This window comes from Pan troglodytes, chromosome 19 (assembly GCF_028858775.2).
Source record: "Pan troglodytes isolate AG18354 chromosome 19, NHGRI_mPanTro3-v2.0_pri, whole genome shotgun sequence".
In the NCBI taxonomy this organism is placed as follows: Eukaryota; Metazoa; Chordata; class Mammalia; order Primates; family Hominidae; genus Pan; species Pan troglodytes.
In genome coordinates, this window is record NC_072417.2 from 72,595,884 (window position 1) to 72,618,816 (window position 22,933).

At 42.2% G+C, this 22,933-nt stretch overlaps 1 long non-coding RNA gene across 7 annotated transcripts in view; it reads right to left on the reverse strand.

Moving 5' to 3' along the window:
• The window catches only part of LOC112206093 (uncharacterized), a 102,294-nt gene that overhangs the window by 51,882 nt on the left and 27,479 nt on the right, over window positions 1-22,933 (reverse strand). For 5 of the 7 annotated variants that reach the window (XR_002940288.2, XR_002940289.2, XR_002940286.2 and 2 more), the window contains exons 3-4: window positions 19,888-20,073; window positions 19,094-19,231 (exon numbers count right to left, since the gene is read on the reverse strand). The exons of 1 other annotated variant lie outside the window; for it this stretch is intronic. This is a non-coding gene — a long non-coding RNA (uncharacterized LOC112206093). Of the gene's footprint in view, window positions 1-19,093; window positions 19,232-19,887; window positions 20,074-20,685; window positions 21,167-22,933 lie in introns of all 7 variants that reach the window. One more of the 7 variants, XR_010153040.1, reaches the window with a different exon arrangement.

The window sequence follows — 22,933 nt, forward strand, 5'->3', positions numbered from 1 at the left end:
CTCACTGTAACCCAGGCTGGAGTGTAGTGACCCGATCACGGCTGACTGCAGCCTCAATTTCCTGGGCTCAAGTGATCCTCCCGCCTCAGTCTCCTGAGTAAGCTGGGACTACAGGCATGCACCACCAAGCCTGGCTAATTTTTGTATTTCTTGAGGACATGGGGTTTCCATATGTTGCCCAGGCTGGTCTCAAACTCCTGGGCTCAAGTGATCCTCCCACGTTGGCCTCCCAAAGTGCTGGGACTACAGGCGCCACTGCACCTGGCCTGTATAATTATAATTTTTTTTTTTAAGACAGGGTCTCATTGTGTCACCCAGGCTGGAGTGCAGTGGTACAATCATGGCTCACTGCAGCCTCGACCTACTGGGCTCAAGCCATCCTCCCACCTCAGCCTCTTGAGTAGCTGGGAGCACAGGCCCACCATGCCCAGCTAATTTTTCTGGGTTTTTTTCTTTCTTTTTTTTTTTTTTTTTTTTAATATTTAGAGACCAGGTCTCACTATGTTACCCAGGCTGGTCTCAAATTCCTGGGCTCAAGTGATCCTCCCACCTCAGCCTCCCAGAATGTTGGGATTACAGACATGAGTCACTGCACCCAGCCTTAAAGAGACTTTAAAGACACATTGACAAATTGCAATATGTGGACCTTATTTTGATCCTGACTCAAACAAATATAAAATTATGACATTTGTGGCCGGGTGCAGTGGCTCACGCCTGTAATCCCAGCATTTTGGGAGGCCAAGGTGGGTGGATCATGAGGTGAGGAGATCGAGACCATCCTGGCTAACACGGTGAAACCCCATCTCTACTAAAAATACAGAAAATTAGCCGGTCGTGGTGACACACGCCTGTAGTCCCAGCTACCCGGGAGGCTGAGGCAGGAGAATGGCGTGAACCCGGGAGGCAGAACTTGCAGTGAGCCGAGATCGCACCACTGCACTCCAGCCTGGGCAACAGAGCGAGACTCTGTCTCAAAAAAAAAAAAAAAAAAAAAGACATTTTTGAGACATTGAAAATTTAAATGCCAACTAAATATTTGATCATATTAAGCAATTCTTGTTTATAATTGATACAACTATTTAAAAAATCCTATCTTTTAAAGATATGTACTGAAATAATTACAGATAAATAAATATGATGTATTACCTTTACATCAGAATAATATGAGAGTTTGAGATGGGGCAAGCAGGTGGAGGTACAGATGAAACAAAGTTCATCATTATTGAAGCTGAGAAATGGCACACAGGGGTTCATTATACCATTCTTTTTGCTTTAATATACGTTTGAAAGTCTCCATAATAAAAAGTTTGAAAATGTAATCTAGAGATAGTTATACCACAAACTAAATTAACTCTTCTAAAGCATGGGCTAACTATGCCAAAAAATGCTCAACCTGGCTGTGGTGGTTTTAGGACAATGGTCCCCAGATTCTTTGACACTCATCCCATTAAGCAGTGGGCTCTATGTCCTCTGCTTTTGAATCTGGATGCGCTTATGATTGCTCTGCCTAATCCAGTACAGAGGAAGCGCTGGTGTGTGACTTCTGAGGCTGGGTCATTAAAGGTGCTGCAGCTTCCTCCTGGTTTTCTTGGGACCCTTGTCCTGTGGGAAGTCAGCCACCATGTAAGAAGTCTGACAACCTTGAGACCACCTGCTAGAGAAGCCATTGTGTATGCAATCCAGGAGATAGTTCAAGCTAAGCTCCCAGCCAACTGCCTGCATCAACTAGCTGCCAGCCAATGCAGGGAGCCATCTTGGATGTGCAGCCCAATCTCGTCTTCAAGCAACTGCAGCTCCAGCCAGCATCTGACTGCAGCCACCTGAGAGATCCCAAGACCAAACTGCCCATCAGTGCTCTTCCCAATTTCCTGACTGTCAAAATCATGAGCAAAATAAAATGGTTTTGTTTGGCTTGGCATGGCGACTGACTCCTGTAATCCCAGCACTTTGGGAGGTCGAGGTGGGAGGATCACTTGACTTCAGGAGTGTGAGACCAGCTTGCACAACATAGTGAGACTTCATCTCTACAAAAAATTAAAAATTAGCTGTATGTATGTTGTGGCATGCACCTGTAGTCCTGGCTACTCAGGAGGCTGAGGCAGGAGGATTGCTAGAGACCAGGAGGTTGAGCCTGCACTGAGCCATGATCAGGCCACTGCACTCCAGCCTGGGGAAACAGCGAGACTCCGTCTCAAAAAAAAAAAAAAAAAAAAAAAGCCACACACACGCACAAAACAAAAACAGTTTTCTTTTACACCACTACGTTTTGGGGTAGTTTTTTATGCAGCAATAGTAACTGAAACCATGATCAACTATAAGAACCAAAATTAAGGATATACAGAACAATAAAATTGCTTTTCACTTTTCAAAAGCATTAACATTGTGACTGCAAATGTCATTAATCTCTCTGGATATTTATATTCTCACTCATAAGTTGAGGTGTGGAAAGAGACTTAAGTCACTTCTATTTTTTTTCCCATTTTTTATAAAGATAGGGTCTCCATATGTTGCCCAGTCTGATCTCCAAGTCCTGGCCTCAAGTGATCCTTCCACCTTGGCCTCCTGAAGCTCTGGGATTACAAGTGTGAGCCATTGTGCATTGCCAAGACTTTTCTAATCAATAACAACAAGTAGGCAAATGTTTATCTTATTCACCTAGGTTTTCACTTACATGCAAACTTTTATTTAAACATTTCTTATTTATTAATAACTAATGAACTTATTCATTCTTTCTACATATATTTGACCCAGGCACTATTGCTAGTTGCCAGGCACTGTTCTTAGATTGTTTAAGGGCACTCATTTATCCAAATTTAGGCATGGTATAACCACAGTAGGGCACCTGACTTTCTAATTGCTCCTTCTTCCAACCCTCTTCGTGCTTTTGCAGGCTTAATAGAGTCAGCACTAGGACACTCTTTTCATGATTTTTCATCTTTTCAGAAGAGATCTTTTTCTTCAGTAACTACCATATATGATACTGAACTCTGCTCATTTGAGCATATAAATATTGAGGAAACTGGCATTACATTCCAGGTAGTTCCATGGCAAAACTGCTTCAAGACAAATAAAATGTATTATTCTACACAATACTGTTTGGGACTCTTAGGGTACATTTCTGGACTGACATTTTGGAGTTTGGGCTTTCTTTTCAGAATGGAAAGGAGAAGATCTAAATCAAACGAAGTGTAATGTCTTCTTTGCTAGGCGATACTGTGAGAATACGGGCCTAAGAAAGACTAATTCAAATTTTAAGTAAGGAAATGTCCCCGGTGAACCTGGGCTCCAGTTCAAAAATGTTTTTTGCCTGACATGTTTTTATTTAAAAAAAAAAACAATTTTACAATATTTATCCTATGAATGTGTGTGTATTTTTTCCAATATAAAACACATCTACGAAAACAAAACAAAATAAATAAATAAATAAACATATCTACGCTATTTAAGTCAATCAATATGGTTAGTTTGCTTCCTCTGATAGTTTTCTAAGGCAGTGAAATAAATAAAAAATCAAATTTGTTCTAAAGAAATTAGTACTATCCAGGTGCGGTAGTGCACACCTATAGTCCCAGGTACTTGGGAGGCTGGGGCGGGAGGATCCCTTGAGCCTAGGAGTTCGAGATTACAGTGAGCTATGATTGGGCCACCACACTCCAGCCTAGGCAACAGAGCAAGATCATGTCTTTAAAATATATATAGTACTTTACTAAGAACTAGGTTAGGAATTAGAAGGAGGGGCCAGGGGCTCATGCCTGTAATCCCAACACTTTGGGAGGTTGAGGCAGGTGGATGACTTGAGATCAGGAGTTCCAGACCAGCCTGGCCAACATGGTAAAACCCCGCCTCTACTAGAAAAATACAAAAATTAGCTGGGTGTGGTGGCAGGCGCCTGTAATCCCAGCTTGGGAGGCTGAGGCAGGAGAATTGCTTGAACCCGGGAGGCTGAGGTTGTAGTGGGCTGAGATTGCACCACTGCACTGCAGCCTGAGCAACAGAGCGAGACCCCGTTTCAAAAAACAACAACAAAAGGAATTAGAAAACTTCAGCCGGGCATGGTGGTTCACGCCTGTAATCCCAGCACTTTGGGAGGTGCAGGCGGGCAGATCACAAGGTCGAGAGATTGAGACCATCCTGGCCAACATGCTGAAACCCCGTCTCTACAAAAAATACAAAAATTAGCAGACATGGTGGCGCGTGCCTATAGTCTTAGCTACTTGGGAGGCTGAGTAGCTGGGAGAAGCGCTTGAACCCAGGAGGTGGAGGTTGCAGTGAGCCGAGATTGTGCCACTGCACTCCAGCCTGGCGACAGAGTGAGACTCCATCTCAGAAAAAACAAAAACAAAAAAAAAAACTTCATCTCCTTCTGGAGTTCATGTTATCTTCAGTATGTTTATCAGTTACAGCACTGTTAGTGTCTCCCAAATCTACATCTTCTGCCCATGCTACCCCCTAGCTGAGCCCCAGACTTGCATATTCAACAACCAACTTGGTATTTCTGTTTGGTTACCAGCTATAAAAACTAATTCTAGCTACCTAAGAAAAAGGAAATTAATTGGAAAGCTGTGAGGGCCTCAAAGAGTAATAGGAATGGGAGAGGTTAAGGAGGCCGAAGAAGACAGAAAGTGACCTGGCGCTTCCAGAATGTCTTGGTAATAGGAGCTGCTCACCCACTGCTCAACTCTATGGTTTGTTCCATCTCTGTGTCACTCCAAACAAGATTCAAAGTCCTGGAGGGAGTTTGGCTGGCCAAGCTTGGGTTACATGGCAACTCTTTGACTGAATCAGTGTAGCCAGACTGGCAAAGATAATGTTTACTGAGACCCATTGTTGAGGCAGATGTGTGTAAATAGGTGCTCCCATGCACCACTGTTGCAAGTAAATTGCTCCTGCTTCTTCTGGGAGTCAATTAGGTAACATATCAAATCTTTTTCTTTTCCTTTCTTCCTTCCTTCCTTCCTTCCTTTCTTTCCTTCTTTGTTTCTTTCTTTCATACGCTTTAACCGAGAAACACATTTAAGACTTTTTCTAAGGAAAATAATTGAGTGAGCAAAAATAAAGATAGTTGGTTATTTTATTATTGTTTGCAATAGCAAAATTGGAGATGTCCTAATTGCCAACGATAGGAAATTTGTTAAATGAGTGATGATATAACCATATGTTGAAGTGCTTTATAGCCATTAGAAATTATGTTGTAGACTCACATTTGTTTACATGGAAACATGTCCATTTTATATTGTTAAATGAAAAAGGCAGGCTATAAACAGTATTTGACCCTAGTTTTAAAAAATTAATATACATATGTAATTTTTTTTTTTTGAGATGGAGTCTCACTCTGTTGCCCAGGCTGGAGTGCAGCGGTGGCACGATCTCAGCTCACTGCAACTTCCGCCTCCCTCCAGGTTCAAGCAATTCTCCTGCATAATTTTTATATCTTTTTAGTAAAGACGGGTTTCACCTTGTTGGCCAGGCTCGTCTTGAACTCCTGACCTCAAGTGATCTGCCCACCTCAGCCTCCCGAAGTGCTGAGATTACAGGTGTGAGCCACTGCGCCCAGCCTGTAATTCTTTTTCTTAAGAGACAGAGTCTCTCACTCTGCCACCCAGGATGGAGTGCAGTGGTGCAATCATGGCTCACTGCAGCCTCAAACTCTTGGGCTCAATCAATCCTCCAGCTTCAGTCTCCTAAGTAGCTAGGACTACAGTCACCTGCCACCACAACCGCCTAATTTTTTTTCTTTTGGTAGAGACGAGGTCTTGCTATGTTGTCCAGGCTGGTCTTGAACTTCTTGAACTTCTGGGCTCAAGCGATCCTTCTGCCTTGACCTCCCAAAGCATTGGGATGACAGACAAGAGCCACCACACTCAGCATATATATTGTATGCATTTTTTTTTTGGGGGAGGAGGGGAGGACAGGGTCTCGCTTTGTCACCCAGGCTGGAGTGCAGTAGTGCGATCTTGGCTCACTATAGCCTCAACTTCCTGGACTCAAGCAATCCTCTCCCTCAAATCCCCAAGTACCTGGGACCAAAGCATGCATAATTACACCAGGCTAATTTTTGTATCTTTTGTAGAGACAGGGTTTCGCCATGCTGCCAGGCTGGGCTCAAACTCCTGGACTAAAGCAATCTGCCTGCCCTGGCCTCCCAAAGTGCTGAGATTACAAGTGTGAGCCACAGTGCCTGACCTATATATGTATTTTTAAAGTTCAAAAGAACTGAAATCTTTGGCAAGCAAGTGCGTTTTCACTTCTAAAATCGGAAAAAGCCAGGCAAGATGGTTTATACCTGTCATCCCAGCACTTCTGGAAGCTGAGGAGGGAGAATTGCTGGAGGCCAGGATTTCAAGACCAGCCTGGACAACATAGCGAAACCCCATCTCTACAAAAAATCAGCCAGGCATGGTGGCATATGCCTGCAGTACAAGGCAGAAGGATCGCTTGAGCCCAGGAGTTCAAGGCTTCAGTGAGCTATGATCATGCCACTGCACTCCAGCCCTGGCAACAGAGCAAGACCCTGCTCTCTAAAACATAAATAAATAAGTAAATTAATAAATGAACAATAAAATAAAATCAGAAAATCAAAAACTATTTAGAGTGTTAACAAAGTAGACTCGATATTACTTAAATGTGCTTGAAATTCTTTTAATATAGATTATTTTCATAAAATGGTATATATCACATTTTTTTAAACTCTTCTATAGACCTGGTGATTAGAAGTATGGTATCTCACTTTTAACTTTACAATACAGCCTGTGAGCTTTATTTTTTATTTTATTTCATTTTTTTTTGAGACAGAATCTCGCTCTGTCACCCAGACTGGAGTACAGTGGTGTGATCTCAGCTCATTGCAAGCTCTGCCTCCCGGGTTCACGCCATTCTCCTGCCTCAGCCTCCTGAGTAGCTGGGATTACAGGCAGGCGCCACCACACCCGGCTAATTTTTTGTATTTTTAGTAGAGATGGGGTTTCACCGTGTTGGCCAGGCTGGTTGTGAACTCTTGACCTCAGGTGATTCACCTGCCTCAGCCTCCCAAAGTGCTGGGATTACAGGCGTGAGCCACTGCGCCCAGCCCAATGGTACCCAGAATAGCAGCCTTCGTGATAGTAATAGTTAACATTTATGGACTGCCAGGCACTGTTTTAGAAGCTTTCTATGCATTTCTCATCCGGTGCTCACCACAACCCTATTAGGTTGATACTGCATAATTATTTGCCCTATTTCACAAATGAGGAAACTAAGGCCACCTATCAAGTCACTGGAAAGTCCAGGACTCCCCACAAACTAGAGTTAAGTCCAGAGCCGATGCTTTTAATCTCTATGCTAGATTTCCTCCATAATTAGGAAATTAAGTTTGAGTGAGTTCATTTATTTATACCATTGCCTTGTTCCAGAAAGGATTTCAGGCAACTGGTTAAGTAAATTGTCCAAGATCACCCAGACAATAAGTGGCAGTGCCAAGAATCAAAACTCTTTCTTGAAGGAACTGTATACACTAAGTGAGCTAACACAGATGTAGACTCACATCTTGTATTTCCTCCTAAACATGAGAAGGGGAAATGAAGGCTCTTTCTTTGGCCAGTTTTCATGTTCATTCTAGCTGGATGTGTTTTCAGCCTTAGAGCGCCTTTATCATTTGAAAAGGGACAGAGTAGGACAAGAGGAATTCATGAATCGCAGGACTGGGCAGCAAGCACATGGCTGCCCATGGTAGGCAGAGGAAAGGAAAGGCCTGAGGCGATCCTAAGATGTGTGCTTGGGACGTGACAGACAACCTGGAAACACTGCTTAGTAATAAGCCGTCTTCAGGAGGAAAGGTAAGAAAGAGCAAAGAAGGGTAAAATGAAGAGACCAAGGAAGAGCTAGGGAGCTATATAGTATGAGAGGTGGAGGGAAAGTAATGGGGGACATGTATAGCTGTCCGGGAGTGAGAATAAAAATAACAATTGGCCAAGGTGGGAGGATCACTTGAGGTCAGGAGTTCAAGACCAGCCTGGGCAACACAGTGAGACGCCCCCCTCAACGTCTCTACAAAAAACATAAAAATGAGCAGAGTATGGTGGTGCATGCTTATTGTCCCAGTTACTTGAGAGGCTGAGGTGGAAGGATCACTTGAGCCCAGGAGGTCAAGGCTGCAGCCAGCCTTGATCACGCCACTGGACTCCAGCCTGGGCGACAGAGCAAGACCCTGTCACTAAAAAAATAATAATAAAAATAGGCCGGCATGGTGGCTCACGCCAGTAATCTCAGCAGTTTGGCCAACATGGTGAAACCCCATCTCTACTAAAAATAAAAAAATTAGCCAGGCGTGGTGGCGGGGCACCTGTAATCTCAACTAAAGGGGAGGCTGAGACAGGAGAATGGCCTGAACTCAGGAGGAAGAGGTTGCAGTGAGTCGAGAGCACACCATTGCACTCCAGCCTGGGCGAAAAGAGCAAAACTCCGTCTCAAAAAAAAAAAAATAATAATAATAGTAATTGGATTTGAGAGTGCCACGTTTCAAAGAAGGAAAGTGTAAAAGGTAAACACTAACAGAATATTCTTTTTTTTAAAAAGTACATATTCTAAAGCTATTCTAAAGTATCTCAAATCAAGGACAGCCCCTTCAAGTCTGAGTGAGTAACATTTTTGCTATTCCCTCTCAGTCCCCTCTTTGTTTTGGGTCCATAGCATCCTTCTTCTCGAGACAAGTACTGAGTCAATTTTCTTTTACCTCTAAGAACTCAGTCCAAATAGGTTTGTGTAAAGAACTGTCTTTTCTTGGCAATAACTTGAAAAATAAATAAGATGAAATATACACTCGTTCTTTTTTGTATGGCTGAAAAACGGAACATCCATTTGCTTTCAGTTTGAATTGTTACAAAAACATTGCAGAACTTGTCCTAATCTTTTTTTTTTTTTTTAATAAAGGAGCCTGTCTCAATTTAATATCCTTAACCAAACATGATTTAGTCCCAGGGCAAGAACTGGCTATAAAGAAAATACAGCTATTTTAGTAACAGCTCTTTAGTCCTGGCTGTTCATGGAAAGCTAACTATGAAGGCATTTGAAACTTCTCATTAAGAACCATGATGCTGGCCGGGTGAGGTGGCTCACGCCTGTAATCCCAGTACTTTGGGAGGCTGAGGCGGGCGGATCACGAGGTCAAAAGATCGAGACCATCTTGGTCAACATGGTGAAACCCCGTCTCTACTAAAAATACAAAAATCAGCTGGGTGTGGTGGCGTGTGCCTGAAGTCCCAGCTACTTGGGAGGCTGAGGCAGGAGAATCGCTTGAACCCGGGAGGCGGAGATTGCAGTGAGCCGAGATCTCGCCATTGCAATCCAGGCTGGTGACAGAGCAAGGCTCCATCTCAAAAACAAACAAACAAACAAACAAACAAACCAAAAAAAAACATGAAGTTTTACTTAAATTGGACTTGGTCACTCTGGATAATGTAAAACAGAAGTCACTTACTGAGACGTAGGGACAGGAAGAGGAAGTGGTTGACCTAGGGACAGGAAGAGGAAATGGCTGACCTGTAACTAGAGTTCTCCAAAGGTGACAGGTAGACTTATTAACCTCCCGGGACCTATATTTATGTAGCAACTTGAGCTGACCAGCACGTGTGCTGGGTAATGTTTAAATCATTAGAGTGCATGTATACGAACTTAACATTACAGGAATTTATTTCCTCTCCCATTACTGCTTTCTGGATATTTCTTTTTTTTTTTTTTTTTTGCCTAAACTATGCAAACAACATTCAAAAAAAGGCAGCTCAATACAGGTTGGTTGGATAGAATTCTGTGAAATATTGATCATTAGGACTTCTCTTTTACCATGAGAACTATACAAAGAGTTCTCTATTGTAAGTAACTGAATCTTGGGCAAAGAAATGTCCACATCTATTTGAATTTAGTTTGGAGTTATTCCTTCTCTCTACAAACAGGGTATAATGTATATATTTATTTAAAAATATATGTATTATATTTTTAAATATAAGTGATTTAATCTTGTTTTAAGGATTTAAAAAATCCTCTGAGATAATTAAAGGAGTTGCAAATTCCACAAAGTTAGACAGCAAAACCATGATGTTCTAGAAATGTACAGAAATATGTACATAGTAGAAAATGTAAGGCCAAACATAGTGGCTCACGCCTGTAATCCCAGCACTTTGGGAGGCCGAGGTGGGTGGATCATTTGAGGTCAGGAGTTCGAAACCAGCCTGACCAATGTGGTAAAACCCCGTCTCTATTAAAAATACAAAAATTAGCTGGGCATGGTGGCATGAGCCTGTAGTCCCAGGTACTCAGGAGGCTGAGACAGGGGAATTGCTTGCACCTGGGAGGCTGAGGTTGCAGTGAGCCGAGATCGCACCACTGCACTCCAACCTGGGTGACAGAGCAAGGCCCTGTCTCAGAAAAAAAAAAAAAAAAAGAAAAGAAAAGAAAAAAGAAAATGTATATTATGATAGCCAGTGACTAAAAACCTAACCTAAACTAAATTTAATCCCTCATTGGCTACTTCATAAAACCTCAGGTCCAGTACAAACAGCCCTAACACAAATGCAACAGGGGCACAATGCAGTATTAGACTTAAACGCCCAGTAAAATGATTTGAGACCTAGCAGATCTGTGCCCTGATACTATTTTTTAAATTATGACTGATAAGAAACTCTAAGAAACGCTGAAAGAAAAATGACTCATTCCACAAAGACATTTTTATGAGGGAAGTGGATTTAGAATTTAATGGTGACGTTTAGTCATTATAAAGTAGATAATTTCATGAAGAATAATATGATATTTATAACAGCGTCATTGTCAACTAAATTAGTAAAGAGTAAAAGTGAATCAAAGATCCTTGATGGGCAAAGTATGATGAAGTGGAAGCTCAGTAAAGGCACAGTTAGCTGTTAGGAGAGAAGAAATAGGCTGGGCACGGTGGCTAAAGCCTGTAATCCCAGCACTTTGGGAGGTCGAGGTGGGTGGATCATCTGAGGTCAGGAGTTCGAGACCAGCCTACCCAACATAGTGAAACCCCGTCTCTACTAAAAATACAAAAAATTAGCCGGGCTTGGTGGTGGGTGCCTCTAATTCCAGCTACTCAGGAGACTGAGGCAGGAGAATGGCGTGAACCCGGGAGGCGGAGGTTGCAGTGAGCCAAGATCGTGCCATTGCACTCCAGCCTGGGCAACAACAGTGAAACTCCATCTCAAAAAAAAAAAAAAAAAAAAAAAAGAGAGAAGAAATAGAGTGGAAGATTTTAATTGTTGTAGTTGTTTTTAGATCCATGTGTTTTTAGATCTGGTACTTGTTTTTAGATTGTTAGGTCTGCATCATAACAGAATCAGACTTGGATTAGTTAAGTTACACATAAAGTTCTGATTCCTCATGGCCAAATCTTCTTGAGCATTTCATTGTCTCCATTTTTTCTCTTTGGATTGCTCATCTAATGCACTAGTTTCTCTTCTGCAAGACTTCCTTAAGATTTTGTTTTGTTACAATTTTTGGTTGGTGGCCCATCCTGAAAGACAGTTGTTTACTACATTCTAAAAAAGCCACAAACAAGGAGTGTCTCCATTGGTTACACATTCTAGTCTATTCAAATCATGGACCAACTTATTTTTCTGTTGTTTGTAGTCTGTAGCCTAATATACTCTGTACTACCTTCTGAGGACAATATGGGTTTTGTAAATGGCAGAAACATATGTAACTAATCAAACTCCATTGTATAATATATTGTGCCAAGAATGGATTGTTTCATACACGGTGTGTTGGTGAAGAAATAAAACCTTGAAAGTAAAGTGTTTTCTATTAGGCTACTTAATATAGAAATGGTTTATGCCCGAGGGCAAAAAATTCATTGATGCTTAGACATAATCTATTGACTTTTAATTAAAACCTTGCTTATTTTACAAGTGTAAATCCATGAGCTAAATCACATTTTGAGTCTACGGATTTATGACTGGAATAAGTTTAATGCTGAATTAGCCCTTGTAAAATGTGCTTTCTTAGAATAATAGCATTAGCTCCAAAATACATGTTATTTGATTGCCTTATTGCACCCAAAATAAAGTTATTGCAATTTGGCAATACCATAAACCACGTATCTTAATTAAAAATAGCACATATTATATATAAAGTATGTTCAACAATTGTTCCTAAGATCCTAGCATCTGGAAATGCATTCACAGTATCATCTGTACAATGAACAAGTATTTCATTTTTCAGACCAAAAAGGTAAAACTTTAACCCTAATTTTTAAGTCTATGACTTACAGAAACTGCAGTATATTGTTATAAGGCTTATGATCTTTGAAAATGTCTGCTTTGAATTTTTATTTATTCCTTGGGTTTTGTAGCTTGATAAAACACAAATGGCAAATATATTTATCTAAAAATTTAAAAATGTTTTTCTCCTGACTCTTCTAACTCCCTAGTTAGAATTTTAGAAGATCAAAAGGAAAGTAAGCAATAAGTACTAATTTATTATAGGATAAAAGAACATAATCCCTGACTCATTTACTTCTAATTAAGACGTGCATGAGACCATAAAAATAGAAATATGTTTATGTAACTCATTTAAAATCTAACCAATCCAGAGAAAACATCAACCTCCCCTAAGTGTATCAATACACAGTTTTGTAATATAACAGAAAAAAATGTGGCCAGAAAAATGAGATCCAATGGCAATTTCCTTTTCTTACAATAGTTTTTTCCTATCAAATACAGCTAAGAAGCCCTTGCATAAGAACTAAAACACAAGAAGTTATCATCTACAGATGGTGGTTTGCCCCTACGTATTATGGGAAAAATGATGAACACACTATGCAGAGACATTCATGTGTTCATTCACCCACAAAGACGTAGTCAGCAACCAGGTCATGCCAAGCACTGGGCTCAGTCCATCCAAGTGCCAAATGCCTAACAGAACAGGGTGAATTATCAAGTCTGTCTGCAGTGAAATTACGTGTATCTGCAGATTATCTTTCATTTTCACTCCATCGTTTTATTGAAATTCCTATTTTTAGATATTTTCTCCCATACTAAAGGCTGAATATAACTTTTTAGAAAAAGACTAATTTTAGATCTTCCACCATGTAGGCTCAGTTTGAAGTGTTCTTTTTCACATTGCCCTAAGTGAATTATCCTACGTCTTCAGTTCCGAGGCTGTCAGCCTGGATCTAAGCCCTGTTTAAGTCACTGTTGGTTGAAAGGGTTAGTAAGACATCTGTGAATGTTAAAAGCATGTGGGCCAGTGTATTGCTTTGATCAGGGGTTTTTGCCCAACTAAGAGGACTGAATTTTGACTGAATTCAAAATCATAGATCATTTGGTGGCAATTAATACACTACTCTTCTTTCTGGGATATTTGCCTGTGTACCTGTCCATCAATGTTAATCTCTCTTTGGCTAAAAATTTAGATTTTTCATAGCTTTTTTATTTTTGTAGCAATTCCCTTCCCCTTGCAATAGTCTCTGTTTGTTAGTATTATTCATATTAGACTTTCTAAATGTGTTTATCTTTTTTTAACTTACAGTCAGATCCATATTTTAGCTGCTTGACTGTAATTTTCTGACACCAGTGAAATAGGATTCTCCAGTATTAAACCAAGATGTCTCCAGGGTAATAGAGCAGAGAAGTGGTAGGATATGATAGATGAGGCTCTGAGCCACTTGAAGTATTATGTGGAAGGTGACCAGGAATATTCAAAAGCACTATAGAGTTTCAAGGAAGGGTACTCTTTGAATGAACATATATTGAAGAAATAAAATGCATGTAGAACAGAGCAAAGCATAATATCTTTTTAAAATATATTCATATTTGATTGTATATGCATAAATAAACACTGAAGAATAGACCAAAAATTAGAGTTGTTACCCATGGAGGAAAGAGGGGCAAAGGAATGAATGGAAACTATTTGTGTATACCTTCCTATTTAGTTTTGATTTTTGAATCATGAAACACACAGTTAAATTAAAATAAAAATTACTTGGAAGATCAGGATCTTCAATCAGTAGACTGAGATCCATAGAGCTATCTCTAGACCTTTCTTGGTAGACCCTCATGCCAATTGCTCCCACCAGCTCCATGAATTCTCAACCCACTGAATCCTCCCCTCCTCAAGCACCGCATTTTCCTGCAAGCTCCACGTGCATCTGATGCAGGTGTCAGAAAACTCAACCCCAGCTGATTTAAGCAAAGAAAGGGAATTGATTGAGGTAAACTGAAAAGTCCAGGCCTAGACCTTCAGGCACAGCTTGACTCAGGAATTAAACTAGAGAACACAAGGATCCAGTCCACAGCTCTGCTTCCTCAGAGTTGGTTCTGTTCTCAGACCCTGCCAGTGGTCACCAGCAGCTACGGGCTATCAACATCACGACAACCAATTATGGAAGAAAGATCCACTTTTCCTCTAATAGCTTCCATAAAAGTTCCAGAATTGAGTCTTATGGGCTTTGATTGGCCCAGTTTTAATCCTTTGCCCATCTCATCAATCACTGTCGCCAAAGAGAGCATGCCATCATTGGTTTAGTCTAGGTTACATGCCCCACTGTGGGCATAGGAGTGAAGTGCTTCATCTGAAGTGCATAGGTAGAAAAGTGAAACTGGGGTATATTATCAGGAAGGGATGTTAGATATTGGACAGTAAAAACACTACTCTTGGCAGGGCATGGTGGCTCACGCCTGTAATCCCAGCACTTTCAGAGGCCAAGGCTGGTGGATCACCTGAGGTCAGGAGTCTGAGACCACCCTGGCCAACATGGCAAAACCCCATCTCTACTAAAAATGCAAAAATTAGTCAGGCATGGTGACTGGTGCCTGTAATCCCAGCTACTCAGGAGGCTGAGGCAGGAGAATCACTTGAACCCAGGAGGCGGAGGTTGCAGTGAGCCGAGATTGCAGCCACTACACTCCAGCCTGGGCGATAGAGTGAGACTCCGTTGCAAAAACAAACAAACAAACAAACAAACAAAAACACCAAAAAAACACTACTGTGTTCTCAAGCTGGAGTGCAATGGCACCATCTTGGCTCACTGCAACCTTTGCATCCTGGGCTCAAATGATCCTCCTGCCTCAGCCTCCCAAGTAGCTGGGACTATAGGCATGAGCCACCATGCCTGGCTAATTTTTGGATTATTTGTAGAGATGGGGTTTCACCATGTTGGCCAGGCTGGTCTCGAACCCCTAGACTCAAGTAATCCACCCGCCTCAGCCTCTCAAAGTGCTGGGATTACAGTCGTGAGCCACTGCGCCTGACCTAAAAAAGCAGCTTTTCAAAAGAGATTTGAGACTCCTGATTTAAAATAAGAGTTTTTTTGGACTGAAATAGGCTATCCAGAGAACACTGTACTTTTCAAAGCAGGTCAGAAAAATTGCTGTTCTAATCAAGAAAAAGCAGAAGTTCAAAAAAATTACTTATATTCCAAAAACTGAATTTTAGGAGCCAGGGAATGATGAGCAGTTTGATAGAACTGTTTTGTTGAGTTAGACCAGACAATAAATTATTTTCGTGTGTGTTTTTTTTTTTTTTTTGGTATAACACCTCGGTATTATTTGGACCTTGAAACTTTCTTTTAATATATATTGTTTCTGATGGACGACCATAGGCAGTCTTTAAATACTCCACAAGGAATAGATGGAAAGGAGGCACCTTTCCAAGAGAAATCCTTAAACCAAAGTATTCCTTACCCGTTTCTGCCCTGTTATTCCACGGCTGGTCTCAATTAGCTTTCTGCCACTGTCATACATTTGTGAAAATGGCAACAGTGGTAATGAACATACCCATGGGCCCATGGAAGATTTCCATTTTCTCTTCATTTCTGGCACCACAAGAACACTCCAGTCCAGCACACACAATCAGTTCAAGTGCACGCATCAAACTCTACTATATATAGTATGAGTGGATTCCAGGATGCAAACTATATATAGCTGAGCTAAATAACGAGTTCGCTCTCATGTTACTCAGCTGGCAATGTTTGAAACATGAAACAGTTCTTTCCAGTCACTCCTTGTTGAATGCTGGTTCTCACTGGTGCTCTTTTGTGCACCCTTGTTTTCAGCTGGCCTGTCTTCTTAAGTCCCTTTCCGGATTTTTGTCAAGTGAGAGCTGTTTCTGTCTAACTTTTTTTTTTTTTTTTTTTTTTGAGACAGAGTCTCACTCTGTCACCCAGGCTGGAGTGCAATGGTGCGATCTCACCTCATTGAAACCTCGCCTCCCGGGTTCAAGCGATTCTCCTGCCTCAGCCTCCTGAGTAGCTGGGCTTACAGGTGCATGCCACCACACCTGGCTATTTTTTTTTTTTTTTTTTTTTAGTAGAGATAGGGTTTCACCACATTGGCCAGGCTAGTCTTGAACTTCTGATCTCATCATCCTCCCACCTCGGCCTCCCAAAGTGCTGGGATTACAGGCGTGAGCCACCGCGCCCAGCCCTGTCTAACTTTTATGTACAGGGATGGCTCTGGCATTTCCTTCTTTATTTTTATTTTTATGTTTTTAACTGTATCCCTGGTGGTAGGTGAGGCTATGGTATTTTTAGCTGGAAAAGCTCAGGGCAGCAATCTGGGGGCAATCGGGGCAGCAAAATGGGGGAAGCTTGAGGCAATTCCCTGGAATCTTTTTAGATCTGGAGGATGCTGATGGAGATTACAGAGGAGGAAGGGCTAAAAGACCCACCGTAGGCTATCTTTTGGTGCTGTCACTACCCACACATCTTTTTTCTTTTATCTTGTAGAAACTGCTTGTTCTGGCAGGCTCTCACCCAGCCAATTAAGCCACGCTCACCCAATAGAAAATCTCAAAATTTTCTCTGAACTTCCCATTTCCATCAGAAGGGCATTAAAGTGTCCCACAGACATTTATTTGGTCATGGGGATGCCAACATGAACAAGATGGTCCTTGTCCTCAAGTTGTTCACATTCTAAAGTGAAGTAGAGCCAGGTACAGTGGCTCAAGGTAATCCCAACATTTTGGGAGGCTGAGATGGGAGGATCACTTGAGGCCAGGCATTTGAGACCAGCCTGGGCAACATAGTGAGACCCCATCTCAACAAAAAATTTAAAAACTAGTCAGGCATGGTGGTGCACGTTGGAAGTCCCAGCTACTTGGGAGGCCAAGGCAGGAGGATCCTTTGAGCCCAGGGGTTTGAGGCTGCAGTGAGCTATGATCATGTCATTGCACTCAAGCCTGGTTGGCAGAGTGAGACCTTGTCTCTATTAAAAGAATAATAATAATAAAGTAGAGTAGGGGTAAAGGGACATACACAGACAGACAAGCTATATGCATGAGCTGTATTTGCAATGAGTGGTGTATTGTAAAAATCACAGTGTGTGTGTGTTCTGTTTACCTCGTCTGTGCTCCCTATTTGTATCTCCTCTCTCTCATCTATAGCAGCTCGTATTTTATTCTTTCCCACATTCCATTCATTAAACAAATACTTGTTGAGTCTTGAGTCTGTGCTAAGTGCTGAGGCTACAGTGGCATTGGACTTGTATTCCAATGGAGAGAATCAGATAATAAGCAAGTATACAAATAAGATATTATTTAGTGAAAGAGAAAACAGACTAAGGGATAGAAAGTGACCATTAGGGGAGGTAAAATGGGGAAAGGTTGCAACAATGGGCACAGCAATCTCTCTGAGGAGGTGACATTTGAACTAAGATCTGATGGGCAGGTAAGAGGTAACCAAGCATGGGAATATCTGGGGAAGAGCAGGGCTGGCAGGTGAAACTGGAAGGGGCAGACTGAGCAGGAAGTCTGTGGTATTGCAGGAATGGAAAGAAGGTCCAGGTGACTAGAGCTTAGTGTCACAGGGGAGAGGGACAGCAGCTGAGATCACAGAGGTCATCAGAGGCCAATCAGGAGGGCTGGAAGTCCTTGATAAGGTGTCTGAATTTTATTATCAGTGCAATTTGGAGAGGGGAATGTACTTTTCCTATTATCAGATATGCGTGTTTTTTATTCAGGGTATCCTTTTCAGCATATAAAGAAACAGAATCAGTGATGAAAATATTGATTGCTTGGTGAGTACAGAATTAGAGCAAAGACAGATGAAAGGTCTTGAGGGATATTTTAATAGGCTCTCCAAGGGTCCACAGCACTAGGGATTTTCCTTTTCAAATATCTGGATATTTGTGTGCATCAGATATACTAAACTCTCTTGAACAAAGTTTAACTCCTCAAGTCTCCTTGTTTTTAGGGTAGGCAGGAATCCACGCCCTTTTGTCTGTATTCTTTATCACACCATCACCTTTCCTTACTTCCACAGCCTTTGTTACATTCCCAGTTATAGATGATATTTAATCACCTCAAGAATCTAGTCCAGGCCGGGTGTGGTGGCTCACGCCTGTAATCCCAGCACTTTGGGAGGCCAAGGCAGGAGGATCACATGAGACCAGGAGTTTGAGACCAGCCTGGCCAATATGGTGAAACCCCATCTCTATTTAAAAAAATAATAATAAAAAAAGCTGGTCATGGTGGCACACGCCTGTAGTCCCAGCTACTCGGGAGGCTGAGGTTGGAGAATCTCTTGAACCCGGGAGGCAGAGGTTGCAGTGAGCCAAGATCGCCCCACTGCACTCCAACCTGAGCAACAGAGCAAGATTCTGTCTCAAAAAAGAAAGAAAGAAAAAAAAAAGAATGTAGTCCAAAACTATCATAAACTGGATCCTGATGGGAAGTGTACAATTATATAACATCCTATCCATGGTTAGTGAATAATTTTCAGCTTCAATCTTGGGGAACGAGACCTACGTCCCACTTCCCACCGACTTGGGCTTTTGGCTTGGGGGCTAGCCTTCTTTTCACTTCTTGTCACTCTGTAATCACTGACCACAATATGCATATGGTTCTGATGTAAACTAAAATCTTTATCCAAAGGCTCTATCCACCTGGCAACTTTTGAACCCATATGAAATAAGCAGGGTAGTGACTCTTCTTTTGAGATCTCATTTGCTCATTTATTCAAGTACATGGAGCCCCAGGCAGTCCACTGAGTACAAGGGATAAAACAGATGCATGATGTACTCCTGGCCCCCTAGTCTGACAAAGCTTTTATGTGTATCTCTGGTTCTTAAAAAGAACAAATTGTCTACTTACAAACTGTATACTTACAACTAACCTGGATGTACAGGGCGTGTGCTCCATGCAGCTTGCAAATATCTGTCTTGAATTATTTTCTGCAGACTAACAGCCACCATAGCTTCTGGTTGCTCCTCTCTCCTCCTTGTCCTCCTTCCCACCTCCAGAGCGCTTGCTGCTGTTGCCATGACAACCAGAAGGAAAAGCTTTGGAAATTTATCTCTTACTATGGGCCCATGTCTCCCCATGAGGACAATATTGTCTGTCACTCCAACTGGACTCCGGGGCTTTCTCTTTAAATATACCGTTAAGTCATGTTAAAATTGGAACTCTAGGGGCAAGATTATGAGGGTATTAAGTCAGGGACCTAGGAATTCTCAAATCTTGTTTTTGACTAGCAATCCTTTTCTTCAAAGAAAATATGTGCACTTACGACAAAGCAGGGTATAGGGATGCTTTTTACTAAGTGGGGCTTCACATCTAAGCCCCATATAGAGTTTTAACAGGTCCATACAGGCCTGGTGGAGGTCTCTTTTGGCATAAGCTGGGTTGACCCGAGATGCCTACTTGACCACTAAGAGATTAGAAAAAAGATCCTCCAGCTCAAACTTGTCATCTGGGCTCCAGGTTCAGGCAGCCATCTACCGGCTTGATATTTCCCCTGGATGTCTCGTGGACATCTTCATCTTAAAAATCTTTCCATCCTTATTCTTCCCCTAGTCTTCCACCTCTCCATAAACAGCTTCACCCTCCAGACCGAGGCCCAAGCCAGCAACCTGGGAGGCTTCCTTGACTCTTCCCTTCCCCTTGCCTCCCCGCATGCCCAATCCTTACCAAGTCCTGTGGCTCTATCTCCAAAATAAAACTCGCAGACGTCTGCTTTTCTCCATCACCACTCCCATCACTTCAGACTAAAACGTAGTCATCTTCCGTCTGGATTATTTTAATCGCCCTCGGACTGTTCTCCCTGATTCTACTTGTTTCTCCCCAAGTCCTTCTTCATAGAGCAGCAAGTGCGATCTTTTAGAAAGATAAACCAGATTGCATGACTCTGCTCTTTCAAACTCTTCTTGGCTTCCCACTACACTTGGAATAAAAACCGTCATCTTCACCCTGGCCTACAGGGCCTGCCCTACATTCTCTGAGCTCCTGTCCAGCCTCGTCTCTCCCACTCTCCACCTGGCCCCTCCTCCAGTCGCATTTGTCTTCCTTCCACTCTCCATGTGGCTTGCAAATATGTCTTTAATTTCCTCCAAAGTCAAACAGTTGCCATACGTCCTGGTTTTCCCACAAAGCTCTTTTCCCACCTCCAAGCCTTTACACTTTCAGCTCCTTCTGCCTGGAACACATGTTCCCTGCCCTTTGCCTGATCTTTGCACGGTGGCTGTTTCCTTTTCAACCTTGAGGTCTCAGCTAACTGTCACCTCCTCAGAGAGGCCTTCCCTGACCACCCTATCCAAAACTGCTCTCCCCCATGAGTGACTCTATCAGTGCACCCTGTTTATTTCCTACGTAAGATTTTCCAAAACATGTACCTATTTTGGTTATTCATGTGTGTGTTTATTGTTGAGGGCAGGAACTAGATCTACTTTCTTCATTATGAATGGCTTATAAGAGGAACATGATTAATACCTGTTAGATCCATGAATTATCATGTCTGAAATTCCACCAGGGATTCCTACACTCAGGAAAGAAACATGAAATATTTTTTTCCTCTTCTTCCTCCTTCACTCTCTTGGTCAGGGTCTTTTTTTGTTTTGTTTTGTTTTGTTTTGTTTTTTAGATGGAGTCTCACTGTGTCACCCAGGCTGGAGTGCAGTGGCACGACCTCGTCTCACTGCAAACTCTGCCTCCCAGGTTCAAGTGATTCTGCTGCCACAGCTTCCCGAGTAGCTGGGATTACAGGCTTAAACCACCACACTCAGCTAATTTCTGTATTTTTAATAGAGTCGGGGTTTCACCATGTTGGCCAGGCTGGTCTCAAACTCCTGATCTCGGGTGATCCACCCATCTCAGCTTCCCAAAGTGCTGGAATTATAGGCGTGAGCCACTGCGCCCAGCTGGTCAGGATCTTGATGAATGCAATTCTCCTTAGATGGTACAAATGAAGAAACTGTAATGAAGAGATTATTCTCTGAGGCATAGACAGGGTTAAGAAAACCAACACAGGATGTTCAGATACCAGCGAGGAACAAGAGCAAGGAGCTGTTATACCCCCAAGACTGGGGGCCAAAGGGAAGGAACCATATTCCCAGAGCCCAGTAAGGGCTGGGGCTGTGGAAGAGGCTTCTCAGCTAGAAATATAGTCTTGGAGGGACATAGCCATTGCCAGTTGCTGGCAGCTAAGCAGGAGAGGAACAGATGAAGAAATACCCCACCTTCTCCCATCTCCTGTTTCTAGTCTGTGCCCCTTCTTGGCTGAAGCCAACTGAAAGCCAGCCAGCAAGGGAGCCCAGGTGAACAAATCAGTCTGTAGGAAGCTGGCCTTCCAGAGCACTGAGCAGGTGATAAATGGAGAAGAACCGGCACAGGTGTTCACTCCCAGCAGCTGGAACTCAGCCTTGGTTTTGCTCCGATGACTTAGAAGTCAATCTTATTTGGGATTTATGCTTGGAATTTAACTACCATTTATACCACTGGGTTTATGGAATTTTGATTTCTAAATAATCAACTTACTAATAAACTTGACGACACAATTCACTAGGGCGTTAGAGCCTGCCTTTATACTGAACAAGTGGGTGAAGTGTTTTTATTATTAATAAGCACAGTACAGCCTACTCAAGAAAAAGAAAACTTCTATAATCTTATTTGGCCACCACACCAAACGAACTATGGAGCCTTTTGATGATATACGTAGTATCCTCACAAAACACATGGGACCAGTATTTGGCAAATTTGATTTCTAGGTTCTGTCAAACCAGTTGCAGAGATATAGCTAGAATTTTTTTCTCAGTTAAAAATGCTTTAAGTCTTTGAGTTCTGGTTTTCATCCTCCTCTGAATAGTTGCTGTGTGAGGATGTCCATATCTGACTCATTTTACTCTACAAATACAGAATTGCACCCAGGTGTATTTTAGGGATATTGGTCACCCTGAAGTTTTCATAGGTTTTATAGATATATGCTGGTGAGGTGGGAGGGCGGGTGAATAAGAAGTAAAATACAAGTCTTCCTGAAAGCTGATAATGCAGCATTGGGGTAGATCCCTCATTTTCTTTCTTTATTATTATTATTATTATTATTTTTTTTTTTTGAGACAGAGTCTCACTCTGTCACCCAGGCTGGAGTGCAGTGGCACGATCTCTGCTCACTGCAAGCTCCGCCTCCCGGGTTCATGCCATTCTCCTGCCTCAGCCTCCCGAGTAGCTGGGACTACAAGCACACAGCACCACACCCAGCTAATTTTATATTTTTAGTAGAGATGGTGTTTCACCATGTTGGCCAGGCTGGTCTCAAACTTCTGGGCTCAAGTGATCCACCTGCCTCAGCCTCCCAAAGTGCTGGGATTACAGATTTGAGCCACCATGCCCAGTCTCTCTTTTTTTTTTTTTTAATAGATATAGGGTTTCACCATGTTACCCAGGTTGGTCTCAAACTCCTGGACTCAAGTGATCCACCTGCCTCAGCCTCCCAAAGTGCTGGGATTACAGGTGTGACCACTGTTCCCAGCCAAAAATCATTTCATCTTTATAACTCTAGCAGTGGGATCTGGGGCCAAGTTATATGGCTGAGTGGCATCACAATATCAATATACGATTCGTCTTTTAAAGTCTTTGTTTTAGAATATGACTTGAGAGCTGGACAGCCATACCGAATATTTCCACTGGAGCAGAGAGGACTGAGAGGCCGCTGCCCAATTTGTTGTATCTGTGTTGAGTGCTA